Source organism: Stenella coeruleoalba (assembly GCF_951394435.1).
Source record: "Stenella coeruleoalba genome assembly, chromosome: 6".
Classification (NCBI taxonomy): Eukaryota; Metazoa; Chordata; class Mammalia; order Artiodactyla; family Delphinidae; genus Stenella; species Stenella coeruleoalba.
This window is the reverse complement of record NC_137151.1, coordinates 41,368,406-41,395,610: the sequence shown is the minus strand read 5'-3', so window position 1 is coordinate 41,395,610 and position 27,205 is coordinate 41,368,406. Positions and strand designations below refer to the sequence as shown.

Genomic DNA, 27,205 nt, shown 5'->3' with positions numbered 1-27,205 from the left:
CATTGCATAGAGAGATCATTCTAGTATCTATATTTTCAGATTTATCAGTTTTTCTTCTCCTAAGCCACCTTACATTCATTACAAACGATCTATTGAAAACATAACCAATGAAAAAGTACCACCATCATGCCTCATTTATCTTCTTCAGGAATAGCTTCAGAAAAAAAACCCACACCATCCTACAGCACATTCCTATAATTACAGACACTCACTGTGGCCCCCACAAGCTTTAACTTAAAACTGTGGTTTAAATCAACTTGTTCTTACACCATTGGGCTTATTCTTTATTACAAAGTTGTTCGTGTAAATGCCTCTGAGTTATAGTTATATTGGCCATCAATTTCAAAGGAGGCCTCTCCAGTGTTTTTTTATATATAATATCCATACCATTCTTAATGATGGTAATCATAGGCAGTGTTATAGAGAAGTCTTGATTACTAGGTCACAATTGGAAATTGTTCAGATGTGCACTCTATATAGTAAGAATTTGATCTTACTTCTAAAATTCATTATTCAAGAACTCATTGTCCTGGTAACTCACTTTGAATTCTTTTTTTCAATTTCAAATTTTGATTTTTTTCCTTACCATTTAAAACATACCTAAATGCCTCTGTAGATAAAATCATAATAAGCCTGCATAAAATGTTACAAAGAAAGAAATTGCATTGAGATACAGAAAAATCCCAGCTATAGTTTATAAAAATCCATTTCCTTATAGGCCAGATTTGTTACAGACTTCATGGAATATTTCACGGAACTCTCATTAGAGGAAGAAAATTAGTTTTACAACTCAGGAAGATAAAACAAAAATATATAATCCCTTTGTATCAATATTCTATATAATACTTTCTCTTAAAAGAAAACAATTTCCATTTAAAATACACAAACATTGAAGGCACCTGCTTTGTACCCTGAAGAAATGTACTGTACTTTCTTCTAATCTGTATTACAGTCTATTATCTAGTTCCTGTATGAAAACTATTTCAGCTGTATTGTTTTAAAAATTAAACTATTATAATGTAGCTCAAGCAAGTGATAGATCTTAAATTCAGTATTCAGTGTATAGCTCTCTACCAGTGATAGAAATTGATCATTATAAATCTCCAAAGTCAGAACATATTCCGGGGCGAAAAACCTCAATTTGACTTTTAAAGCAACATATTTCATTCTGCCTAGACAATAATTCTCTGGTATTATTTGGACACCTCTTATGTGCAGAATGTCAACAGACCATCAGTAAGAAACATGATTTTAAAGCTGTTTTAATTGCTGAACTTTTTTTCAATACCTTTTACACTTTGTCCCTTGAATTGTGGCCCTTTTGCCTATGCTGAGTGATTCATGACATTTCCAACTGCTTAAGAGCTGGTCTTCTTGTTATTCCTGACTCTGTCTTGATGAAAGCTTCTCTTGAGTGAAATCTCACTATTTCCAGAATATTCCACCTTTAGCCTTTCCTCACTTTCTCTGCTTCATTTGTTCCCACTTCTTATGATACTTACATATTTGTTTCTGAAACTCCCTCATCTTAAACCCTGCTACAAAGTCCTACGCCAAAAAAATCTTTCCCTTAACATTTCAGTCCTAATGGTTCCATATAACATTAATATTTAACTATTTTTAATGTCACCATTGGCTCTTACAAGTTTAATTATTGAATAAATATTTGAATGAATATGGGATCTCTAAATCAGATCTTGTAAGGCAAGGCCCATGTTATCTCTTCCTTTAATGCCAGGCATGGACTCTAGTAGGAACACCATATATCCATGTTGACTGATTAAATTGGTTGTTTCTTCTGTTTGTCCTGCTATCTGTCATTCCCATTTCACTCCCTGCCCAGGAGCTCGCTACTTTCATTGCTCTTATCTATCTTTAGAGCTATACCATATGGTGAGACTGGGTGTGCAAAGGATTTGCCCAGCACTGTACGGCTGGCACTCAAGGTTCTCATATTGAATATTATGCCTAGGCATGGAATGAAATTATATAGTCATAAAAATTTGCAGAGAAACTCACAGAATTTTGGAATTAAGTGATGTGGGGGAGGAAAAATCTCTTTTACCCATCTTAGGTTCTCCAGCTGGGGCCCTATAAATTAGACTGGCCAAAAACAAATCAACAAGAGAAAACCGAAACAGAAGTTTATTAACATGTACATCATACATATGGCATATGGGAGTACCTGGAGATGAGTGACTCAAAGATTTGGTTAGAACTTGGACTTATACAGCATCTTAACAAAGAAATAATACATTTTTAGAGAAGTGGAAAGGTCCTGAGTCTCTAGGGGCAGGAAAATGTGGAAAGGTAAACATATGAGAAACTAATGGTAGATAAAGCCTCATTAGTAAATCTCATTATGTAGATTCCTCTGATGCTGTCTCCAGGCTGTTAGGATCTAAAATTTTCTTCAGTAATTAACTTTTTTTTAAATTGAAGTACAGTTGATTTACAATATGATATTAATTTCAGGTATAGAGCATAGTGATTCAGAGTTTTAACAGATTATACTCTATCAAAAATTATTACAAGATAATGGTTAATTCCCTGTGCTGTACAATAGATCCTCGTTGCTTATCTGTTAAGGGGGGGTGCAAGTTAGGGGTATGGGATCCAGAGATACAAACTAATGTTCAGTGATTAACTTTTGTCCTTCCTGTTGGAGAGGGGAGGAGAGGCACCTTCCTAAATTTATGTTCTACTTTTAGAGAAATAGGAGGAGGGCAGAAAACTTTTTTGTATCTAATTCCTCTCAATTAACTTCAGCTCAAAATAACCCCTATGCTAAAGTGGCATATTTTGGGGGTGGCATAGTCTGCTACCCTACAGTGATTAAGTACTTTGCCCTGATCATTTACTTATAAGACAGAGTTTAAAGTATAACAAGTTTCTAAGATTGGGATAATTCAAAGGTAGGAACTCAACATGTATAAGTGGCATATACACTTCTTTTTTTTCTTTTTAGATTGACTCTAGTCACAAGATCCTCCAGGAAAAGTTTAAAAAAAATCCTCTCTCTCTCATTTTAGAACACTGCTACCCAAAGGGCAAGACCACACACACAAGTCACTGAAGTTAGAAAAGCAGAACTAAAGCTTCAAAAGTGATTGAAGGAATTAACAAGAAAATGCTAAGAACTCAGCTTATCTGATGAGTAACAACAATCCTTAAGCAGGAGAGAGATGGCAGTAAATCCAAACAGAGCATCAGAAAAACTGGCTAATTGTTTACATGATTTCTTTAACATGAGCAACTAAACATTAAAACAAAAACCCCTGGGTGGATGTTAGAGTTCATTGCATATAAGTATTTACAGTAACATATACTTGACTCTCATAACAGATATGCGTTCACCTATTTTCTACATATTCTTTCTTTCTCTTTATACAATCCTTCCAAGAACACCTCAAAATTTTGCTATAGATGGAGCATCCTGGTCTGTCTGTACACTGACTTTCTGTTAGGTATACTATATTTCTGTTATATTCTGGTATACAGAGGATGAAGAAGTACGAAAGCCACAGCCTATACAGAATGCTCACTTAAACATAATTATTTTTTTCTCCATGTGCTATAAGTACTACTGTGCTGAGATGTCAAATGTGATATAAAAATAAACCCAAATTATGGTATTCAATAATTTCACTGAATTCTACAGTTTTAAAATGATCTCCTGTTAGTACCATGAACTATTTTAATCAGACTAACCTTTTAACTTTGCAAAATACCTCTCCTTTTTCTTCCACCACATGCAGCCCCCTCCAGACACAGACACAGATGTCATGTGGTTACACTACTTCTGTACTATCTATCCCTACTCTTATTGGATGGCTTCTTCTTTCCTCTCAGCCCATCCATATCCTGACTATTCTTTGGAAGTCGTGGGTCAGGTGACACTCACTTGACAACACTGATGCCTCTCTTCTCTAATGTCTTTTTATTGTTGTCAATTATATCAAATACAGTCAAGCACATGTACATAGGACACACTCAGTCAACTTTATGATGATTTATTTCTCTGAAGATGGCATCAAGAAATCAGGGGCCATGCATATGAGCCAAAAGTATGATATTTGTTACTCTGAGTCAGTTGGGCACTGTCCCTATCAGAATCCTGCCACTTACTAGGGCAATAAAGAATTGCCATGGGGAGATGTGGTTGTACATGATGCTTACCTGAATGTTAAAAAAGAGCTCCCAAAACACCACTGTTTCCCTTGAAAGCCTGTATGGAACTGTCATCAGTGCCTTTTTAAAGACATTTATGATGATATTTATGTCTCTAACTCGTACAACTTCATTTATGAACAAGATCAAATATAAAGAAGTAGTGAAATGGAGAGGGCTTTTTATAGGTATCCTCCTTCATTCTCCTCTTTCTTGCACTTCAGTTTCTCCAGTGCTCCCATACTGCTTGCCTTTCCAATTACTTAAGAAAATTAAATATGTGACACTAATTTCAGTGCCCCACTTGTTCCAGAGATATTTGCAACTTGAAGCATGAGAAGAAAATGCCTAACATGAATTAATACAGTAAGATTGGTGGAATTCGAAGCTGTCAGGGGCAGGCCACTGGAGAATATATGGAAACTTTTGAAATTTTTTTAATCGAAAAATTATATACATTACCATTTACTGTAATGGGCACAAGACTGACTCTTACTGTTTTCTACCTTTCTTCTTTCTTTTTTTTTTTCTTTTCTTGCAAAGCAAGAACTGGTGGTGTATAACCGGGCCAAAAAATTCTTAGCAGAATAACAGAACCCAGTAGTTCATTGTGCTTTGCAGGCATTGCCAGCTGTGCTGAGATCTGCTTTAGGGGCTACATGATGTGGACAGAATGTGGACTTTAAAGTCAGAACACACAGAATTCTTAGTGAGAAACTGCCCCTTTCTAGTATGTAGCCTTTGCAAAAGGCAGCCTCTGTGAGTCTCAGGTTCCTTATCTGTAATAATATATCATGTCTCCCTTCCTCTCAGAACTGCTGTGAGGATTCCATGAGATAATATTCATGTAAGAATATTCCTACAGGAGGCTCACTAGATGAGTCATGGCCCAGGAGCAGCATGCACATAATAACCTCCTCGGGGATTATTTTTTTCTCCCATATCCCATCCATCTCTCAATGGATACGGAAGATTAGAAACATCAGTCTGGATGGAGAAGGGTTGTATCTGGAAAGAGCTCACCTTCACAATGTGAGTAATTATTTACTGTAGTCTCCTTTGAACCAAGGGGAGTGTGCTGTTTTGCTTTTAATAGTATGAAGCCACCTTGAGACAGGAAACTGCTATGCTACCACCCCAACACTAGTCTATATAAGTCCATAGCAAAGTGAGGGAACAAATAGAAACAAAAGATACGTGTACAACTTTTCATTATTTTTCTCAGTGTTTGGTGAAACATGGCTTTCCCGTGATCATGCCAAACCAACAGATTCCTCCAAATCCACTATCACTTAACACACACACACACACACACACACACACATACACACAAACTTATAAATATGCATACTGATAAGTGACAGGTAAATAGTGTTTCTAAGAACCATACACATCTCTGAGTGATTTATAAATTTTGTCTTTTTGAATGTAAACTTAGGCTTTCTAACAAAACCAGCCTTACATATAGCAAAATATTTTAAATTTAATCGAATTAAAAAACAGCATTTGTAACAGGTATGTGCATTTTTTATCATTGATTTATATAATCAAGGAATTCTCTGAATGGGTGGTGAATTTTACTGTATAAGGTGTTTTTCTCCCCTAATTTAAGAAAGGTAAAAATGGATGAACCAGTATATAAAAGTTCTGATAAACTTTAATAGACATAGTGCAGTAATTTTAAAGAAAAAAGTAGACAGACCAAAATTAAAGTTCAATGCTAAATACACTCAAAATATTAAAGAGCTGAATGAGTATAAATGGAAGGAATAGCATAGAAAAATGCTACAGAAGGCATCAAATAGAAGAACCAGAGGCTAGAGAGAAACAAACTACAATAAATATGGAAGAACAAAGGTAGAAATGTATTTAAAAACTGCAAATTTTAAGACAGAAAATATAAAACACAATAGCTAAATGCATAAGTAACCAAATTAATATTGATTAATAGTTATTAGGGTCAGCCAGATTTGAATACCTTTTGCCAGGGACAAAATGTACTCCACATTTTTCATATAATCTTATTTATTCCATTTTATGTTCTGAAAGTATGTCCTATTTGTCAAAATGATTATGCTCTTACATAACTCTATGTTAAATAACCTTTACAGAAAACTTCAGAAAATGAAAACTTGTTGTTTCTCTGCAAATTACTCTTGAAATTGTAATCATGCAGACAATCAAAATGTGGGAAAAACTATCTGGAGTATTGTTTCAGTCTTCCACTTTATTTTTTGTGTGTAGATACTGGCTAATGTTACCCATAACACATGGGTGATTGTCATGAATCTTGTCAGGAAGCTCAAATGCAAAGACAGTACTAAATCTAGATCAGACACTCCCAAATTTGGTTGGACACTAGTCATTATAATGAAGACTTAGAGTTAATCCTGCACTTAAAGAGGTGACTAAAAAGACATTAATATATTACACTTAATTGTACTTGAATCACAAGTTGTATTACCTCCTTTGTGAGTCTGTCACTGGAAGCTCAGCGACCCCAATTCCAGCCTTCACTATAATTAATGATGGCGGTTTTCCTATATCTATTTGCTGATGCCATCTACTGCCTGTGATGTCTCACTAAGATAAATGACTTAGCCAATTGCAGATAAAAATGTTTTCTATCAGAAGTAGGCTGTGACACTGCAATGGAGAACAAGCTCAGCCTGACTTTATGAATGGTTAAAATTTCCTTGCCAAAATATGCAATGGTAAATTATATTGTTAATATTGATTTCTATCCATACAAGGGTAGCGATGTCAACAAGATCAATTCTTTTAGTCACATCTGTTGTTGTAGGATAAAAAATATCTACTAACTGCCAAAACTGAATTTAATACAACATTGTGGTTTAGATTTTAAATTTACTTTAGCCCATCAGGCTTCAGTTTGTTAGGAGGAATAAGAAGTGGAATATTGATGATTTTTACCCATTGCAACCTGCCAACGTTAATGTGCAATTTCACTGAAAAGGACTGAAGTAAACCAAGATTTAGGGATACTTCTATCAAAAGTAATATCCTTGGACTGGAGTAACTGTCATTAATTTTTTTCCCCCACATTGTGGAGAACTTAAGTTCTAAAGAAGTAGACACCTTTTCGACAAAAATTAATGATCAATTTAAAAAAAAATTGTATTTGTGGTGCACATGAATAAAATTTCAGAACTGTGACATTTAAAGCATCAAAGGCAAGACGCATAGAATTGTAATAGTAATTCAATATACTATCTTTCCTCACCGAGAGATTTCATAGGAAAAAGAAAATTACACATGAGGAAGATATTTTCCCCCAGCAGTGCTGGTCATTTTCTATACACAGCTAGGGATATTTTTAAAACTGAAATAAATCAAATTTTGTTACTTGCAAGATGAAACCTTCCAGCGAAGTACAAGTGAACAAGAAATAAAGGCCAAACACTGTCCGTGTCAACAAGGCCCAGAGTGATTTAGCTCCCTGAGACCTTTCTGACTTCAACACACATCATATTCTTCTTTTCTCAGTGGCCTCCAGCCGTACTGGACTTCATTCCTTTCTGTACCTGTGCTCATGTTGCCTCCCTCTAATCTCACATACTTGTTCTCTCTGCCTAGAAAACTCTGTTCTTCCACGTTCCCATAGGGTGTGCAATCTCTCCATTCTGGTCTCAATTCAAAAGTCACCTCTGATAGAGACTCTCCCTGATTACCTTGACCAAAAACAAGATCCTCATCCCTTCTCCATTTTAAGTTTTCACTGCATTTAGCACTGTCTGAAATAACTCAGTGTGTTTACTTCTTTGCATGTGTTTCCATGAGTTCAGTAATATTGTCTTCCTTTTTCAAAGCTATACCCCTGACACATAGCAGATGCTCAAAACATATCTGTTGAACTAATGAATGAATATATTGACCATCATATTAGAATATTTTTAAAATCCCTATATTTGCTCATATGAATTATTCCCCCAGTGTTTTTCACATTATTTTCTTATATTTTAATAAAACATATAAGTAATCAAAATTAGAAATACTACTCAGCCATAAAAAAATGAAATAATGCCATTGCAGCAATATGGATGCAACTAGAGATTATCATACTAAGTGAAGTAAGTCAGAAAGAGAAAGACAAATACCACATGATATCACTTAATATGTGGACTCTAAAATATGACAGAAATGAACCTATCTGTGAAACAGAAATAGAATCAGGGACATAGAGAATAGACTGGTGGTTGCCAAGAGGGAAGGGTGAGGGAGAGGGTTGGATTGGGAGTTTGGGATTAGCAGATGGAAACTGGTATATATAGAATGGATAAACAACAAGGTCCTACTGTATAGCACAGGGAACTATATTCAATATCCTGTGATAAACCATAATGGAAAAGAATATGAAAAAGAATGTATATATATGCATAACCGAGTCACTTTGCTGTACAGCAGTAATTAACGCAACATTATAATTCAACTATACTTCAATAAAAAATGTCATGAAAATTACTTATATGTAGAAATTATACCAGCTTTCTATAGGAGAAAGGAAAAATAGGGAAGATTAAATGGGTCTACTTCAGAGAGCTTTAAAAGACAAAAATGCAAGTTAATTTTAGAATTCATCCAATATTATTCATTTTGAAATTATTAGATTCTTTGTTGGTTCATTTGTACACTCATTTACTTACATATTTCTTGATTTAACAAATATTTATTTAACCCTGCTATGCATAAAGTACTATTCACGGTGCTTGAAATTCATCACACAAGAAAACCCTGATCTTGTGGAATTTGCAGTTTATGGGAATAAATGAGCAATAAACCTGGTATATAAGAAACATATATAGGATTATTGGATGCTTGTTAAAACTCTGGAATAACAGAGCAGATGGGGGATGAGGGAAGACAGCAGACCACTCTTGCTGGTTATGGACTTCTGCATATAATGTATACTTTGCTACTTTTTCCTCAGAATCTATATTATTTTCAAAAGATTGATCCCTGACATGCCAAATTTGCCATTTTCTTTACATATTTAATTATTTTTATTGCTACCACTTCTAGTTTCACTATCGCGAAACGCTTTTTTGTAACACTTTTTTGTAATATTTTCAACTATTAACCCAGCTTCTGTACTTTTTAGACGTAACATAGACAATGATATTTTCAAAAATAAGATCATACCCAGAAAACATACTATTGCTGAACAAAGCACACAGTGACTGAAAGGATGCCATATCTTCACTAATGCCATCTGCCATTGTTTTGCACAGATCCCTGTTTCCTTCATGAAACTTACAGCACTCTATAATAATATTTTGGTTTTTAACTTATTTATTATTTCTCTAACACTAGATTTTTAGCTTCAGAAGACAGGCTCATGTTTCAAAATTTTTTTCTTAATTGTTTTTATTTTCCAGTGCTAGGCATATCATTAGCAATTAAAGCAATTTTTGAAATAAATTAATGAGTGCATCTGTAATTGTTCATGGTATCCCATAATGTACCCAACTGTTGTTCTGTGGCAAGAACTGACGTGTCCCTTTACCGAAATGCAGATGATTTAGATGAAGAAGCTAAATATTCAACTTTGCAATATAAAATTGTGTACATTTGGCTGAGGGAGAGTTTCTGTCCCTCTTGACTTTGTTGCTGTATTTGCCTGGATGAGAAGGCTGGAGGAAACAGATGGTAGAAATGCTTCTTTTCTTTAGAAGAATTAGAATGGATTACACTACATTAAACTGTATTGTTATATTGTAGAGATGAGAGTTTTTGTTGAAAATGATTCAGAGGAAACAGCAGATTCTGGGATAAACCAGAATCTGAAGAAATGAGAAAATTGAGAAACAAGTCTTCATTTGGGGTAATGGGAGAATATTTTTCTCTGGGTATCATAATTATTAAATGTAGAACAGAATGCTCCACTGCCTTTTTGATAATGAAAGCTAAACTGACCTTACTGCTTGTGGGTAAGTTGTCATCTAGAGTGCCAGACTGTTAGGAAATCCATGTGGGTAATCTTGGGCTAGAGTGCTCTGAAATGAACCACATGGATTGGCACTTGAAAATAACTGCTGATTGTGTACCCCTCTGTTAACCATGAACTTTCAGTTAAATCTTTTGTAAAGTTGCAATTTAGTCACAATCCTGCTGGGAGAGTTTTAGGGGAGGACCTATTTTAAGTCCCTATGTCAAAGTTAAAGTGGAGGGCTGTTCCTTCCCTACCATCATGCCCTGACTCCCATCTGCTTTCCGGTTCATATCTGCAATGGTCCAGAGGATATGGGGGCTGGAAAGGGAATGGGAGGGTGAGGCAGTCATGCAGTCTGGCATTCAGTACTGGTAATTATAGAGACAACAGCCACAGCAAGAAGCAAAAAGGTCAAATTATTAATGCTCATTGAATGCTTACTTTGTTCTAAATGCTATAATGTATCAATTCATTTAATTCTCCCAATACTATTGTTGACCTGAAATAAGCAGACTGCCCTGTATTTCTCCAGCAAAGATAGGTTTAATTGGAATCAGCAGAGAATTACAATTTGGGGTCTGCAACAATGGCGGCCACATGCAAGTTCCCACCCCACAAGGGAAGGAGAAAGCTTTTATAAAGAGGAAAAGGACGTTGGTAGTTCTATAGTAACAAAGAGTCTATGGCTTTTTATTGACTGAGTCCTTGCCAGGAAAGAAGAGTTTTTCTACCGTCGGGCTCTGCTACCGTCACAGGGCATGAGAATTCCCCTTTCTGATCTTGCAGCTCTGTTTTATTGAGGCTTCTGTTTATTAATTTTTTACACTATGAAGTAGTACTATTCTTAACATGTGAGTCATGACCACATTGAACGGAGAAGGAAAAAAACATTAAACAAGAGACTGCCACTATGACTGTGGTTCAGAGTCATCATAATGTTGACAGTAACTGATATACACATCCAAGTTGATTCTCATTAACTGATGAAAACCATCACACTTGTTGTAGAAGTCCTATTTATTGAGGGCCCCTTTGAAACAGCTTATAGGCAAGGTTAGACTAGAACAGAAAACTGGAAAAAAACTTCTATTAAAATCTAAGTGTTGTGAACTATCTACTAGGATAAGAATATTTTTCCAAAAAGTTGAGAAATCCAAAGGACTTTGTTTTACTTATTGGACACTCTATATCTCCCATTCTCCCGGGAGCTTCTTTGCTAAGAAGAACACTAACAGCAAGGGTGCAGTTTATGAAGGGATTTGCAGGAGCATAAATTGTTATCTGTTTGCTCACAGGGCTTTCCTGCAGAGCATGAACCTTGCTGATCGATTCACCCTGAGTATAAGAAGAGATAGTTGGGAGCTAAATGCCTTGGTTACTCCATTTTCAGTCATTACTACATATCAAAACCAAAGTAAAGTTACTGAGGACACTTGAGTCTCCCTATGCCCCTTCCCATCTTGACCTAGGTCTAGGAGTGAGAGAGAGAGAGACCTTTTTACTTTTATATTAAAACTCTTGTGTTGGGACTTCCCTGGCCATCCAGTGGTTGGGACTCCACACTTCCACTGGAGGCGACATGGGTTCGATCCCTGGTTGGGGAACTAAGATCCGGCATGCCATGTGGTATGGCCAAAATCAAACCCCAAACCAAACAAACAAACAAAAAACCCCTCTAGGGTCAAAAGTGGGCTATTTTCTATAAAATGTTTGAAGATAAAAGAGAACTAACGAAGGGGAGAGTGACAGAGAAAGTTCAGTATCTGGAACCATGGCTGCCTAGCCTGAACAGCTGAGCTAGGACGCAATATAATTGGGGGAATGATTCTGTCTTTACTTATTTACATCAATCACTATTGTCGAATGGATCTGGCAGTGATCTCCACTGAATATTAAGGTGACTTTGTAAGCAGAATCAACTAAGCTTTAGTGATGTTTTGGTATACATCCATAAATCCACCTGTTTATTTTCATATTCTTGGCATTTTATCCGAGGGAAAATACGTGTTTATTTTCTGCATATGGTGAACTAGTTTAACCTGTTCATAAGCAATTTCAAAATAAAAGCATTTATTGCTGAAAGATATAAATATCAACGAACAAGAACTAAACTGTAATATCAATGGGCTTTCTAAGGTTATTGGGGTGAAGACTTAATGGAGCAGAGATTTCATAAACATTCCAGGATAAAATATGAAATGTGATCCTTACGTTGACATATCTGTTGTGAAGCTTTTTGTTTTGAATTTATTTCTCCAAGCAAACAAAATATTACAGATATTTTAAGGATATATGATATATACACACTAAGAAAAACATCAGCAAGTATCATCTAATTATGTAGGTTCTAATCTTAATAAATTTTTTCACTAACTCATTAACTGCTCTGTTTTTTTCTTGCATGTGTCTTGGCCCAATGCACCAAAAATCAGACCTGTTGAAGGGCTTGATCTTTGTATTTTCATGTGGATTCCTAACATCATGTCTACAGGCACAACACACAGTGGGCTTAAATATATTTAATCCTTTTTTCCCTTATTTCCTTCGTTTGTTGTATATGCAGTTAACGAAAATAAATATGTAGAAAATAGATAACCTAAATGTCTGTGTAGTACTAGGAACTGGAGAATACAGAACTGAATACTTACATTAATAACCTCTGCCAAGAACCCAAGCCTTTTGCCTGAAAATGGAATTTAAAAAATGAAAGTAAAAAATAAAAAAAAGAAAGGAAAATGCACACTATGTGTAAAAAGTAAAAATATCATATTTTACTTTTTTCCAGTTAAGTATATTTTCAAAAAGAATTCCATCTAAAATAATTGGCATAGGACTCATGAAGTCTACTTGCTTCATGGGAATAGTTCATCAAAGCTCTCACACCAAGATTCCTGGTACTAGAGGGGAGGATCTCTGCTGTGTTGACATTTTCCCTGCCTATTGTTATGTATCTAAGGTGAAAGGCCATCCATCCTTCTTTAGCCTTCTGTAAGGGAACCTATGCGATTCCAGACCTTACAAACTTCCTTCCCCTAAAAATTCTTAATTTCCTCCTAGTGGTTAAATACACATTACGTTTCCCCATTTTATTGCCAACTATTTGAAACAAGAGACTCATTACATCTTCTACTTCTTTGTATATACCGTAAAAACAATTGAGACTTCTACAAGCAGCCAATAAACATGTATTAATTGTTAATTCAAGCTGGTTGAAAACTCATGTCTAATAAAATTATAAAGGGGAATTTTTTTATCTGTGTAATTTTATTTGTACAGCTTGGACAAATAGCTCACATTTGAAACGCCTTCAAATATGTTTTTCAATCAATAAATATTTACTGAAAGGTTTCTATGTACTCAGTAAGGCACTGGATGAATCAAAATAAGGTTGAGCAAATCTTTGAAATCTAGTTTTATCCCAGCTCTGTAGAAAACATTTCTCTCAGTATATTTATACCAGTCTCTAGATGACTCTTTTATACATCAAATGTGACATGTTTTTCTAATGTGGTCTGAGATGATCATTTCATATTGTTACTTTAAGAAAAAACAAAGTAAAATATTCAATAACTTTTGAAAACAAGAGTAAAAAATAGTGCTTTGTTTTAGAACATATTAAAATATACATGTAAAGTTGAGATGCTATATTTAATTTGGTTACTAAATAAATATTAAGTAAAAATTTAATGACTAATTAATATGTAATTTAATTCTATTTATTTAACAAATAGTCATTAAGAAGCACTATTATAAAGGTTAATGGATGTATCAATTAAGCAGAGCAAAATACCTAGATACAGGGGTGTATGTGTGTATGTACTGAATTCACACGTATTCATATAATTGTAAATATTAAGTATTTTATTATTGACATCTTAAAGCTATGGGGAAAATATTATCATATAGTATATAGTGATGATTGACATTTAGGAAATGATAATTTAGATTCCCTATTTACAACATAAATCAAAAGAAATTCTCATGTATTTAATACATACTAACAATAAAATTTTAAGATGACTTAAAAACTTGAATGCATCTTAGGGTAGGGAAGTACTTTCTAAGTGTGACACATCAAGAGGAGTGATAAAGAAAAAGACAGATTTAACTGCAAAAATTCAAACTTTGATATGGCAAAAAATTATAATAAATGTCAAGAACTTTTAAAATATGTGCAACAGATTTAATAAAGATTTACTAATCTTACTGCAAGATGAATACATAAAATACTTTGAAGACAGTTTTTAGTAGAAAACAAAAATCCCATTAATTGTATGAGTGAGTTGAGAACAAAAGACACCACTAATGTTAATTTTCTTCACTTGCATAGAAAGAGATGAGGACACACAAAGCAAATTTGGCCTAAGTATTGATAAAAATAAAATAATTTCATGTTTGTTAATTGTTCATTTTGCAAGTCAATCAAATCTTGCAACAGTATACAAAAAGTGACTTGACTTTTTAGTAAAAGCCTTACATATTCACTTCCCTTTTATCATCTCCCTTCCTCGGACTTGAATATTATTACTAATCTCTGCATGTAAGTGACTTTGCAGATGTTGTAATTGTATTCTCTTTCTCTGCTTAGCTAAATCCTACTTATTTCTTCTTCACTTTCTCCATTTCTTTGGGTATGATTTTGCTATGTAACTTTTTATATTGTGATGCACACTGAAAGAGTAAAGTGAAATGGAGTGTACAGAAATAGTGAATAACAAGGGAGTATGAAATTACATAATGTCATTAAGGAGGGCCTCTCTGAAAAAGTTGCATTGGGGTCAATCATCGTCAATCATGAGAAGAAATAAGCTAATAAGAGAGAGAAGAGTGTTTCAAGCAGAGGTGAGGGGGTAGCCAAAATAAAGACCCCTGAGCCACCAAGAGGCTTGTTATGTTAGTTCTGTCTTTTGTTTTTAGTTGAAGTATAGTTGATTTACAATACTGTGTTAGTTTCAGGTGTACAGCAAAGTGATTTGGTTATATATAATATATATATATATATGCTTATGTTTGCATTCATTTTTTTCAGTTCTTTTCCATTATAGGTTATTACAAGATATTGGACATAGTTCCCTGTGCTATACAGTATGTCCTTGTTGTTTATTTTATATATGGTAGTGTTATGTTTCAAGAGTTGCAAGAAGGGACATGTGGCTAAGTAACTCTGAACATAATGCAGCAGTGGCTCTAGGTGAACCAGGAGAGATAGGCAGGGTCAGATTATGCAGTCCTTTTAGGTCAAGGCTAAGTATCTGAATTCGTTCAAAGTGTAGTTGGAAGCCATTGAAGGATTTTAAGGTTGGAGAGTGGGGGTGACTTGATAAAATTTATGTTTTTAAAGATGCACTCTGCTAACCTTGGTTCTAGCTGTGATGTCCCTGAAAATAATTACTAAATATGGACAAACTACACAAAGCAACTTTTGGAAAGCCCTGGAGAGCAACTGAGACAGGCTGGGTATAGGGCTCCTTTCTTTAAGAGAAAGGAAGGAAAATGATGTTACTCAAATATTTTGGCTGTTTCGTCTGAAGATATTTTTTGGCTTTCAGTTCCTAGGAATAGAGCCAAGGCAGAAAATGGCCTATTTTACAAAAGTGAGCTTGGAACTGAGAAAATGGATGGGACTTGAGGGAGAAACATCTTGGCGAAATGAACTTCAGCAAAGTGGATACAATAATCTGTATGCAAATTTTCTCTCAAGTAGTTGGCTGATTCTTCAGCTATGCCTGTGTAGAGCAAGATTTCAAGAAACCTGGCAGAAAACAGTGGCTAACAGCCAAACAGGTGAGCAGGAATTTCAGCTACACAGTGCAGGGAAGGCAGACACTTTATTCAGACCCTGACAGGTTGGAGGGGCCTTGTTTGATTCCAAGTGCTTCCAGCCATGACCCAGAAAGGTCATGAAGAGCAGTAAGATTCTGTTGTAGGAGTATAGCCATAATGACTCTGGTCCTAGAGTAGGGACAAATTGAAATAGCTGCTAAGAAATAGATTACATGGCGGATAGTGACTTAGAACCTTCAGGAAGGAAAAAGTTGATAGAATGAAAGCTCAAACTTGATTTTCCCAGTAGTAGGATTATGCAAGATTCATAAAGAAAAATAAACAGTATTTTTGGCTACCTCTGAGATGTGGACTCTGAATCTGGCTTGGAATGGAATCTACTGTCTTGGAAGGATTTCCTTGAATTAGCATATTGTTTCTGGAGAATTTGCTTTATACTATTTTCTGGATTTGAGGTACATATTCATCATTGTTTGCCAGAGAAAAAATAGGATGTGTGTTTGTGTATATGTATATATGAGAGGTAGAGAGAGAGATTTGCTATAAGAAATTAGCTCACACAAATATGGAGGCTAGCAAGTCCAGAATTGGCAGGGTAGGGTGGCAGGCCAGAGAGCCAACGGTGCAGATGAAGTCTAAAGGTAGTCAGCTGGAGGAAGGCAGTCCTCTTGCTAGGGAGGCCAGTCGTTTTTGCTTTATTCAGGCCTCCACCTGGTTGAATGAGGCCTACCCATATTATGGAGAGCTTTACTCAAACTGCCAATTTAACTGTTGATCTCATCCACAAATACCTTCCAAGTTAACACATAAAATTAATCATCACAAAGTATAATTTGAATAAAATGCATAGGTATTAAGTTTTCAGTGGAATGAGTTTTGACAAATATATATTCCTATGTGACCACACTATAATCGAAAACATTTCCATCACCTCAGAACATTTCCTCATGCACCTTCACATTCAATCTCTTACATTCAGTTTCTCCCGAAATACAAGGCAAAAATTGATTTAATTTCTGTTACCAGTTTTTCCTGTTTTACAGCTGTATGTAAATGGAATTTTAAATACCTGGCTTCATTTGCCCAAAATGATTTCTGTGGAATTCATCCATGCTGTTGTGTGCCTTGATTGTACTTTTATTTATATTTCTAGCTAGTATCCCCTTGTATAAATATCTACAATTTGTTTACTCATTCACATTTTAATTTGTTTCTGGTTTTTAGTATTATAAATAAAACTGTAATAAACATTCTTATACGAGGGTTTTTGGGACAGAAGTTTTTATTTCCCTCCGGAAAAGTATTTTGAGGTGAATTTTCTCAATCACAGGGTAGGTATGTTTTAACTTTATAGTGAACTGCCAAGTGGTTTTCCAAGTGATGGTACCAGTTTCTCTTTCACCAGCAAAATATGGGAGTTCCAGTGGCTCCACATGTCTACTACTAACAATTGATTTTGTGATTCTTTTTAATTTTAGCAATTCTAGTGATGTGGTTTTTACTTGCATTTCTATGATGAGTAATAATATTGAACACCTTTTATGTGTTTACTGGCCAGTTGTATGTTCTTGGGGAAGTGTCTGTCAAGTTGTTTGCCCATTTGTATTGTGTTTGTCTTTTTATTATTGAGTTTTAGGGATTAAAAATATATATATATATATATATATGCATACATGTATATTCTAGATACAAGTTCTTTATCACATATAGGCATTGCAGATATTAATATCCAGGTCTGTGGTTTATGTTTTTATTTTCTTAATTATTCCTTCTGATGAGCATACATATTGTTGTTGTTGAAGTCTTATTTACCAATTTTTTCTCTTATTGTTAAGGCTCTTTGTGTTCTGTAGAAACCTTCGTCTATCTTAACATCATAAAGATATTTTTCTCTTTTATTCTAGAAGTTTTATATTTTTAGCTTTTAAATTTCTTTCTATCATTCACTTTGAATTAAGAAAAAATTTCTTAACAGTTTTATTGAGGTATAATTGGCATACATTAAACTGCTCATATCACGTAGGACGCGATGTATGGCATCTCAAGGGAGTCTGATGTCTCAGTCTAATGGAAATTATGCTATTTCACTTTTTTTTATAGTTCTAAGCACACATTTGTAACATATACTTGCTATGCATTTTTTATTCCACCAGTTTGATGTATACTTTAAAGTCCTGAAGCATTATTTTATTGTCTTTTAACCCCAGCCTTTAAGTGAGGCAGTGGTTTTATCCCATCCTACTTGATAAGCCACACATTAGTTAGGACCAGAGGTTGCTATGAGGGCCGCCCTGCTTTCCAAAGACTCAATTCCTTTTCTCTTTTCAATTGTATTTTTTGGTAAAATATATATAACATAAAATTGATGATTTTAACCATTTTAAGTGTATAACTTATTGGCATTATGTACATTCAAACTGCTGAGTGACCATCACTACTATCCATCTCCAGAATTTTTTCACCATCCCAAACTGAAACTCTGTATCCATTAAACAGTAACTCCCCATTCCCCTCTCCCCTTAAATTCCTGGTAGACACAGTTGTACTTTCTGTCTCTATGAATTTGCCCATTAAATATTTTTTTTTTTATGTATTGGGTGAAATAGAAGGGAATGTTTTTTCCCCATATGAATACTTGGTTATTCTAGCACCTTCCAATCCCATTTTTTAAACTTCAGTTTCAGCTTGTTTCTAGGCAACTTTAAATCTTTCAATAAGTTTCCTTTAAGCACAAGGTAAAGCATACTTCCAGATATTGGGAAACCACGCCATAAATACATGCTTGGCACTTGAAAATGATTTTCTGGCATATTTGGAGTAGCTATAATACATGTCTTTTAAAAAATGTGGAAAGAGAGGAGGGAGAGGTTACGTAGTATTTCTAGAGTAATGTGTTAAGCCAGCAACAGGGTGAAAAAAGAATCCAGAGTTGCTGACTCCCAGTGCAGGGTTCTCACGAGGGGCAGTTGTGAAAACATCAGTTTAAGCAATACTAATAAAGATGCCAATAGAGATGTGGTGTTTATTTGCAGATGAAAAGGAATAAAGTCCTTTCAATTATACTTACAAAAGGGTATGACATTTCCTATTATAAATATTCTTAATATTTAAAGGTATTCTAATACATCGTTCTTGGTTAAATACAAAAATGCATTAACAGGTCCATTATCACCAGGAGCACTACCATCAGTGACTTCATGTTCCAGAGAATATTTGGATACCTCTTTTACAGGGATTGTTTAAAAAAATGGGATTCATTAATTGTGTAATACTGGACCTTATTCATGTTCCTATTTCTGAAATTCTTTGTCAAAAGTAAGTATTTTAACTGTTTTGAATGATTTCTCAGCAATCTCTTGCTTATTACATGAATCACAATATTTTACAAGTTACAATTAATGATATATCATAAAGAAACTGTCTTCCACTCTTCCCAATATAGATTCAATAGAGGCTAGATCTTCAGTCTCAGACTTTGTTCAGTTCCAATACATTTCTGTATAATATAAGTAGTTTGTGGGCCACTTTGAATTAAAACCATCTCAGTTTAGAAAATAGCCCAATTCTATTTAATAATCAAAATTTTGAGTTTATTTAACATAAGATTTTTCTACCATCCCAGGCTGAGATCGGCTTCAGCTGAAAGACTTGCAATTGGAAGGAGCGAGAGGCTGGCTTTCCCATCTGGCCCTTTCACATCTCTATCTTTACCAGCATTTGATGTTGACACTATTTTTATTTTAGATATTCTGATGGATGTGAGATGATATCTCATTGTGGTTTTAATTTGCATTTCTCTAATCTTTAGTGATGTTTAACATCTTTTCAAGTGCTTATTTGTCAGCTATATATTCTTTTCAATTAAATGTCTCTTTATGTTTTTTGCCCATTTTCTAATTGCATTATTTGTTTTTTACTGTTGAGTTTTGAAAGTTCTTTATGTACTGTAGGTATTGGTCCTTTGACAGACTAATGGTTTGCAAATATTTTCTCCCACTTTGCAGCGTATATTTTCATTCTTTTATCAGGGTATTTAGCAGAGCCAGAGTTTTAAGTTTTGATATGGTATAAGTTATCTATTTTTATTTTATAAAATGTATTTTTGGCATCAAGTCCAAGAACATTTTGCCTAGCCCTAGATATCAAAAATTTTCCCTTAGTTTTTTTTTTCCCCTAAGTATTTTATAGTTTTACATTTAAATCCACAATCCATTTTGAGTTAATATTTTTATGAGATGTGAAACTGGTTGTGTTCTTTTTTTTTTTTGTTTTTTAATCTATGGATGTCCAATTCTTCAAGCACTACTTGTTGAAAAATCTATCTTTACTCCATTGAATTAGTTTTGCACCTTAAAAAAATGTCAGTTTGGGCATATTTGTTGGGTCTGTTTTTGGGTTTTCTGTTCTATTCCATGATTTGTGTTTGTCTATCTGGCCGTATCACATAGTCTCGATTACTGTAGCTATCTAGTAACTGAAATTGGGTAGACTGATTCTTCCCACTTTGTTCTTTTTCAAAACATTTTTAAGCTATTCAAGTTTCTTCCTTTTCCTATGCAAATTTTATAATAGTTTTAGTCTATTTCTACAAATTCTTGAATTTTGATAAAAATTGTATATTACTTATATAGCAATTTGGGGAGAATTGATATTTTTGCTATGTTGAGTCCTCCAATCCATAAACACACTATATCTCTCCAATTATTTAGATCTTTGTTGACTATTTTCATCACCATTTTATAATTTTCAGCATACAAAACTGGACATGTTTTATTGGATTTACTTCCTAAGAACTTCATTTTTTTTTTTTTTTTTGAGCACATTTCTTAAATCTTGAGTTCTCTAGCTATTTTGCCTTCTCTCTTTCAGAAACTTTTTATATTTGTTTTATATATAATGTACAGAATGCTAACTATATTTAATGGAGGAATAGAAAAATTTACATTTATTTCATCTTTCTAGATGTGGAAGTTTGTGGTGATTTTTTGAGATTTAAATATTAAGAAAAAATCATATATTTACCCATTTAGTTGTAATTTATATTTCTTTTCCCCTACCTTTGTATAGATTCAGTGTTCCAGCTGTTATTATTTTTCTTCTGCTTGAGGATGTCCTTTACCATTTCTTTTTTTTTTTTTAAACAATAGTAATCCTTTTTTAAAAAAATTATTTATTTTTGGCTGCGTTGGGTCTTCTTTGCTGCATGGGCTTTCTCTAGTTGTGGCGAGCAGGGGCCACTCTTCTTTGAGGTACGCGGGCTTCTCATCGTGGTGGCTTCTCCTGTTGTGGAGCATGGGCTCCAGGTGCACAGGCTTCAGTAGTTGTGGCACACAGGCTCAGTAGTTGCGGCTCGCGGGCTTTAGAGTGCAGGCTCAGTAGCTGTGGCACACGGGTTTAGTTGCTCCGCGGCATGTGAGATCTTCCTGGACCAGGGCTCGTACCCCTATCCCCTGCATTGGCAGGTGGATTCTTAACCACTGAGCCACCAGGGAAGTCCCAACCATTTCTTATAGAACAGGTCTGTTAGTGAAGAATTATTTCAGCTTTGAATGTCTGAAAGCACCTTTATTTCACCTTGTTTATGAAATATATTTTTACTCAGAACAGAATTCCAGGTTGATTTTCTTTTTAATTCAGTATTTTAAAGACATTGATGCAGTGTTTTCTCACCTTGTGTTATGTCTGATGAGAGCTCTGCCGCCATCAATATTTTTGTTTCTCTGTGTGTAATGTATCATTTGCCTCTGGCTGTTTTTAAGTTTTTTCCTTGTCTAGTTTTGATCTATTTGATTATATTCTGTATGGGTGTAGCTTTCTTCAAGTTTCTTGTATTTACAATACATTATGTTTGTTGGAATTGTAGGTTTATAGTTTTAATCAAATTTAGAACTTTTTCTTCAAAAATTTTCTGTCTCCCCACTCTCATCTCATTAAGAAATATCAGTTACATGCATATTAGATCATTTGAATTGTTCCACAGGTCTCCTATGCTCTTTTCATTTTCTTAATCCTTTTTTTCTTTGTGTGTTTCACTTTGGATTATTCCATTAGATAACATAATTTGGATAATTCTATGACTATCTTTCAAGTTCACTAATCTTTTCTTTTGTAATTTCTAATCTGCATTAAGCTCATGTTGTATATTTTTCATTATATGCATTGTAGTTTGTATTTCTTGAAATTTGATTTGAGTCTTTAAAAAATGTTTTCCGGGTCTTTACTTAGCATTTTCAGCATATACAGCAGAGTTATAATGTTTTAAAATTCTTCTCTGATATTTCTAATATCAGTGTAAATTTTGATCTGGTTTCAATTGATAGTTACTCTTCTCATTGCGGGTTTTATTTTTCTACTTCTTTCATGCCTGGCAATCTGATTAGATACCATTCATTTTGAAATTTATCCCTTGTGTATGTGGGTGCCCACATGTGCATGTGCATGTGCATGTACTATATATATATATAGTACGTACTGTATATATGTATAGTATATCCCCCCAGAGGGAGCATGGCAGGAGCAGGGTGCAGGGGTGGTGTGAGCGGGTAGCTGATTGACCGGCAAAGAGGATGCTGGGAAGCCTGATGGCCTCACCTTCACGGGAACTTCTTCAGCGCCAAGGGTCTGCCCTCCTCGTGCAGCGTCACGGTGGGAACATCCAGGAAGACGATGCTACCACCCTCAGTGCCCAGGGCTGCCCTGTCACCAGAAGCCACCAGACGGACCACTGTGATATGCGAGAAGCTGAGCAGGCCAGTGGCACTGTTAAAGTCCAGGCGCCTAGGCAGCTGGAAGCTGAGGGCTCCCTCCCAGTGGGCGCAGCCATTGTGGTGGACGATCTCCCAAAGATGGAGGTTGCTGTCATCCAGCAGGGTCAGGAGGTGGCCCTGGCCGGGCTGGAGGTGCATCTGGGTGATGGTGGCCATGTCTCGGTGCAGGCGCGTGAACTCCACACCAGGGGGCACCACAGATCTTGACGGCTCCAGACCTGGTGCTGCAGGCCATGACGCGAAGCTCAGGGTCGAAGGCCAGGGCGCTGGCTGGGCTGGTTGGGGAAGCCATGCTCCTCGGTCTTGGGGAAGGCGAAGAGCTCCTGCTTTAGCTTTTCGTGCGGCGGGTGGAAGCTCTGCCTAAGGAACCGAAATTTCCTCATCTTGCGCCCGGCCGCCTGCCCGCCACCGCCTGCAGGATGTGCCACGCAGCCCCTCGTGCGTATTTTGTTGCACTTATATAAATATTAAGCTTTGGGGACTCAGAGAAGTTACTTGGAAAGAAGTTTGGTCCTTTCAGGTGTTTTGTTTTTTTTAATTTGTTATATGTGCCTGGAACAGTGCTCAGTTTATGGATAATTATACCCCACTACTGAGGTAAACATTTTCTGAGCACTCTGTCAAGTGAATTAGGAGTTTACACAGGCTGCCTGGTGGAGTCAGACACGATTCACGCCATGTCTGTGTTCCAGGCCCCATTCACTCTAATTCTTATGGTTGGCATTCCTTCAGCCTCAGGTGGTTTCCTCACTAGCAGATCCCCAGAGCTGTAGGTCTCTTCAGCGGCCCCTTCTCTTCAGGGACTCTGTTCTGTGGAATCTTGCTGCCAGGTTCTCCTCAGACTCTGCTTGTCTCCTCAGCTCAGTGCATTCTCCAGGTTACGCCTAGTTTCCTCCTCCCTGTGCCATGGCCTGAAGAGTCTCTCAAAGCATTAAACTAGAAAACTTGTTGGACTGCTTTTATTTGTTTCGTGCCTGTCAGGGATGGCTAACATTCATTGCATGATATCCATTGTTTTGAAAACTACTTTTCACATACAGTTTTTTTTATTTTTGGTAGTTTGGGTTTTGTTTTGTTTTTATTTTTGTATTCAATATGTTGGTTTGCTTGTTTTTGCTTAAAACAAACTTTTGGTAAATCTTGGCCAGAGGTAAAAGTGGGAGAAGTTCTATTTAACAACCGTAATTTATTAGTTTTCAAATGCTGCTCTATCAAATTGTTATAAACTTAGTAGCTTAAAAGAACATGAATTTATTTTCTTATAGTTCTAGAGGTCTAAAATCAAGATGTTGGCAGGACCTTCTGGAGGCTTTAGAAGAGAATCCATTTCCTTTAATTTTCCTTTCCTAGAGGCTCCCTGCTTTCCTTGACTCATGGTCCCTTCCTCTGTCTTCAAAGTACATCACTCTAGCCTCAGTTACCATCTTCACAACTCCTTTTCATGACTTTGATCCTGCTGCCTCCCTCTTACAGGACTTTTGTGATTACTTCGGGCACACCCAGGTAATTTAGCATAATCTCTCTATCACAAGATCCTAAACTTAATCACGTCTGCAGAGTTCCTTTTATCATGTAAGGTAACATATTTACAGGTTCCAGAGATTAAGACAAGGACATCTTTGAGGGCGGTTATTCAGTTTACCACACATGTCAAATTCATTTTAGGACAACTGCAGAGCTAACAAGTAGATATTTCTTAGGCCCATATACCGTATCTCTACTTTTTCTGAATAATTATTTTCTGATACTTATGTTATTATTCCTTTTTTATTATTCCTATTTAATTAAAAGTATTAAATTAATATTTATAACATGGCAAATGTTATGATCTATAAAAGAATATGAGTATGTTCTGCAGTTTACTTTGAATGAACTTACATTGAAATATATCTAGATAATGTGACAAATTGTAAAGCATATAAATAATAATTAAAAAACACATGGGTCAAAGGAATCATCTGTAGTAAAATTTTTGAGCCAAATTACAATGTGTTGAAGGTAAATGTGGGTTTTTGTTTTTTTTTTTAAGAATAACAGAAGATACATTGGAGGTCTCCTTATTCAAATTAAAGATCTGCTTATCATACTAACTAGTATACCTTAGAATTTTCTTAAATATACATCAGTTTAAGTCCTCTCAAGTATGGTGTTTGAGACATAGAACTATTAGGAATAACTATAGTAGTAGTTTTAACCAGCTATATTTCATTGTAGTAAAATTGTGTAATTGACAAGGTTGTATTTTGTAAGATAATTAATTATTTCATGGCATTTCCTTATAGCACTGATGTCAAGATCTGAGATCTAGAGTTGGAAAGACCTGTGTTGAAAACTCTTTAAGGTAAGTCTCATTACCTCTCATGAGGTAATGGAATATGGGTTTGTGCTCCCAGTTCTTGACACCGAGTTCCTAAAACCCTTGTGATTTCTTAAGTAATAAAAACACTAGGAACACATCTTGTTCTATTGAGGCGACTCTTGAGTGGGCTCCTGGTTGGTTCTTGGATGGGGATTAGTCACCAGAAAGACATGATTAGATGCTTGGTATTTTCAGCTCCGCCCCCATCCTCCAAAGAAAGGAGTGGGGCTAAAAATGGAGTTAATAGTTGATTATGCTTACGTGAAGAAGCCTCCATAAAATTCCAAGAGTAGGGGGTTCTGGGAACTTCCAGGTTGATGAACACATTCATGTGCAGGGTGATACATCCCAACTTCACAGGGACATAATGTCCCAGGCTTGGGACCCTCCCAGCCTATGTATTACTTCATCTGGCTGTTCATCTGTATTCTTTTATCATATTCTTCAATAAACTGGAAATGTAAATAAGTGTTTCTCTGAGCTCTGTGAGCTGCTCTAGCAAATTAATAGAACCCGAGGAGGGAATTGTGAAAACCTCCGTTTTCTAGCCAAGTCAGACAGAAGTTGTGGGTACTCTGGGGACCTACTACTTTCAGTTGGTATCTAAAGTGTCATGGGAACATTCTTGTGGGACTGAGCTCTTAACCTGTGGTATCTGACCCATTTCCAGAACTGAGTTAAATTGTAGGATACCCAGTTGGTGTCATGAATTGCTTTGGTGTGGGGAAAAAACCCACACACATTTGGTGACCAGAAGTGTCAGTAATAGTGTTCTGTGTATAAGCAAAGTAGTGTATGTCAATTATATCTCAATAAAACTGAAAGAAAAAAAAAGTAAAGGAGAAACACACAGGAGGAAATCTGTAGGTTTTTTTCAATATACCTCTTCATACTGCTTTACCTAGACTCTAAGATATTATCTACCTCATAGGGTTGTTTTCAGATTAAATGAAGGAATATGTATATAGTACTGCGTGCTTTAGTTATACACAGTTGTGTTAGTGCTTAGTGACAAGTAGTTAGGACGTAAAAATGTTAGTTGTTGTTAGTACTATTTTTATGGCCTGAATAGTTTAGACTTTTGATGAGAGACAGGAAGGAGAGCATTCAACTTTTGTTAAATCCTTGTAGAATATGCTTAGTGTATTAATGTTTACCTCAGTGGAAGTAATCTGAGACCTGGAGATGAGGTTACATTTTAAAAATTCTGAAGATTAACTGACAGAGACCTTCTTTAATGTTCCCTCTTTATTAGTTTGCATAATCAGGAGAGAAAACATGAAAAATCGTTGTCTGAAAATTTAAAAATTGGAGCAATTCTATAATTGTGATTAGATATATATCTAGAAGCGAAGTACCATTTATTGCAAACAAAAGAAAAAACAAAAAAAACTTCAAAGATTAATTTTCTCTAAATGTCCATATGTACACATTATTTATTCATTACCTGCTTTTTGCAAAATTGTTTAGCTTAAGGTCAAACATGTACTACAAACACAAAGATATATAAAATTATTAATAATTATTTATATATAGATGATCAAAGATCTAAATCTAAAGAAAAAGGTGAAACAGCAACTTGTTCAAATTAAATTGTTTAGAAAATAGATTAGTAATTTCACTGATAGCTAAAACATATATTCCAGATTTAAGCAAGAGAGAACTACAAAGCAGTAAAAAGCTCTTTTTGAGAGTTTATAATAAATACATAACCATAGCAATTTAAAAGAAAAGAATAATTTAAGTTTCAGTAACTATGATATAAAAATTACTCTCAAAATTCTTCTTAAAGCCATCACTAAATTGTTCCATGTCATAGAATATATGACATTAAAATTTCTCTTAAACTATGTCAGAATGGAATGGAAAACAAGAGAAGCCAGAGAATAGAAGAAAGATCAAGTTTGATTTTCTTAACCCTTGCCTTATCTTTTCGATTGAAAACATCTCTGCTGGGCATCACAGATAAGTGGACTTGCCCCCAAGCAAATAAATATACCCTATACATATGTGCCTTTGAAAATATAGGGTAAGGTCCATGCTGTCCTTTGTCTCATTCTCACAACATATTGCATTTATATAGTGCTTAAAGCAATATTTTTGCTTAAAGATTTTCCCAAATACCTAATTTATCAAACCATTACACACAGTTTTTTATTGAAAATGCCTTATATA

The 27,205-nt window shown here is 35.2% G+C and overlaps 1 long non-coding RNA gene across 1 annotated transcript in view; it reads left to right on the top strand.

Moving 5' to 3' along the window:
* The window catches only part of LOC307187967, a 454,431-nt gene that overhangs the window by 165,443 nt on the left and 261,783 nt on the right, over window positions 1–27,205 (top strand). Inside the window, exon 3 of the long non-coding RNA XR_013828768.1 lies at window positions 24,954–25,012. This is a non-coding gene — a long non-coding RNA (uncharacterized lncRNA). The remainder of the gene's footprint in view (window positions 1–24,953; window positions 25,013–27,205) is intronic.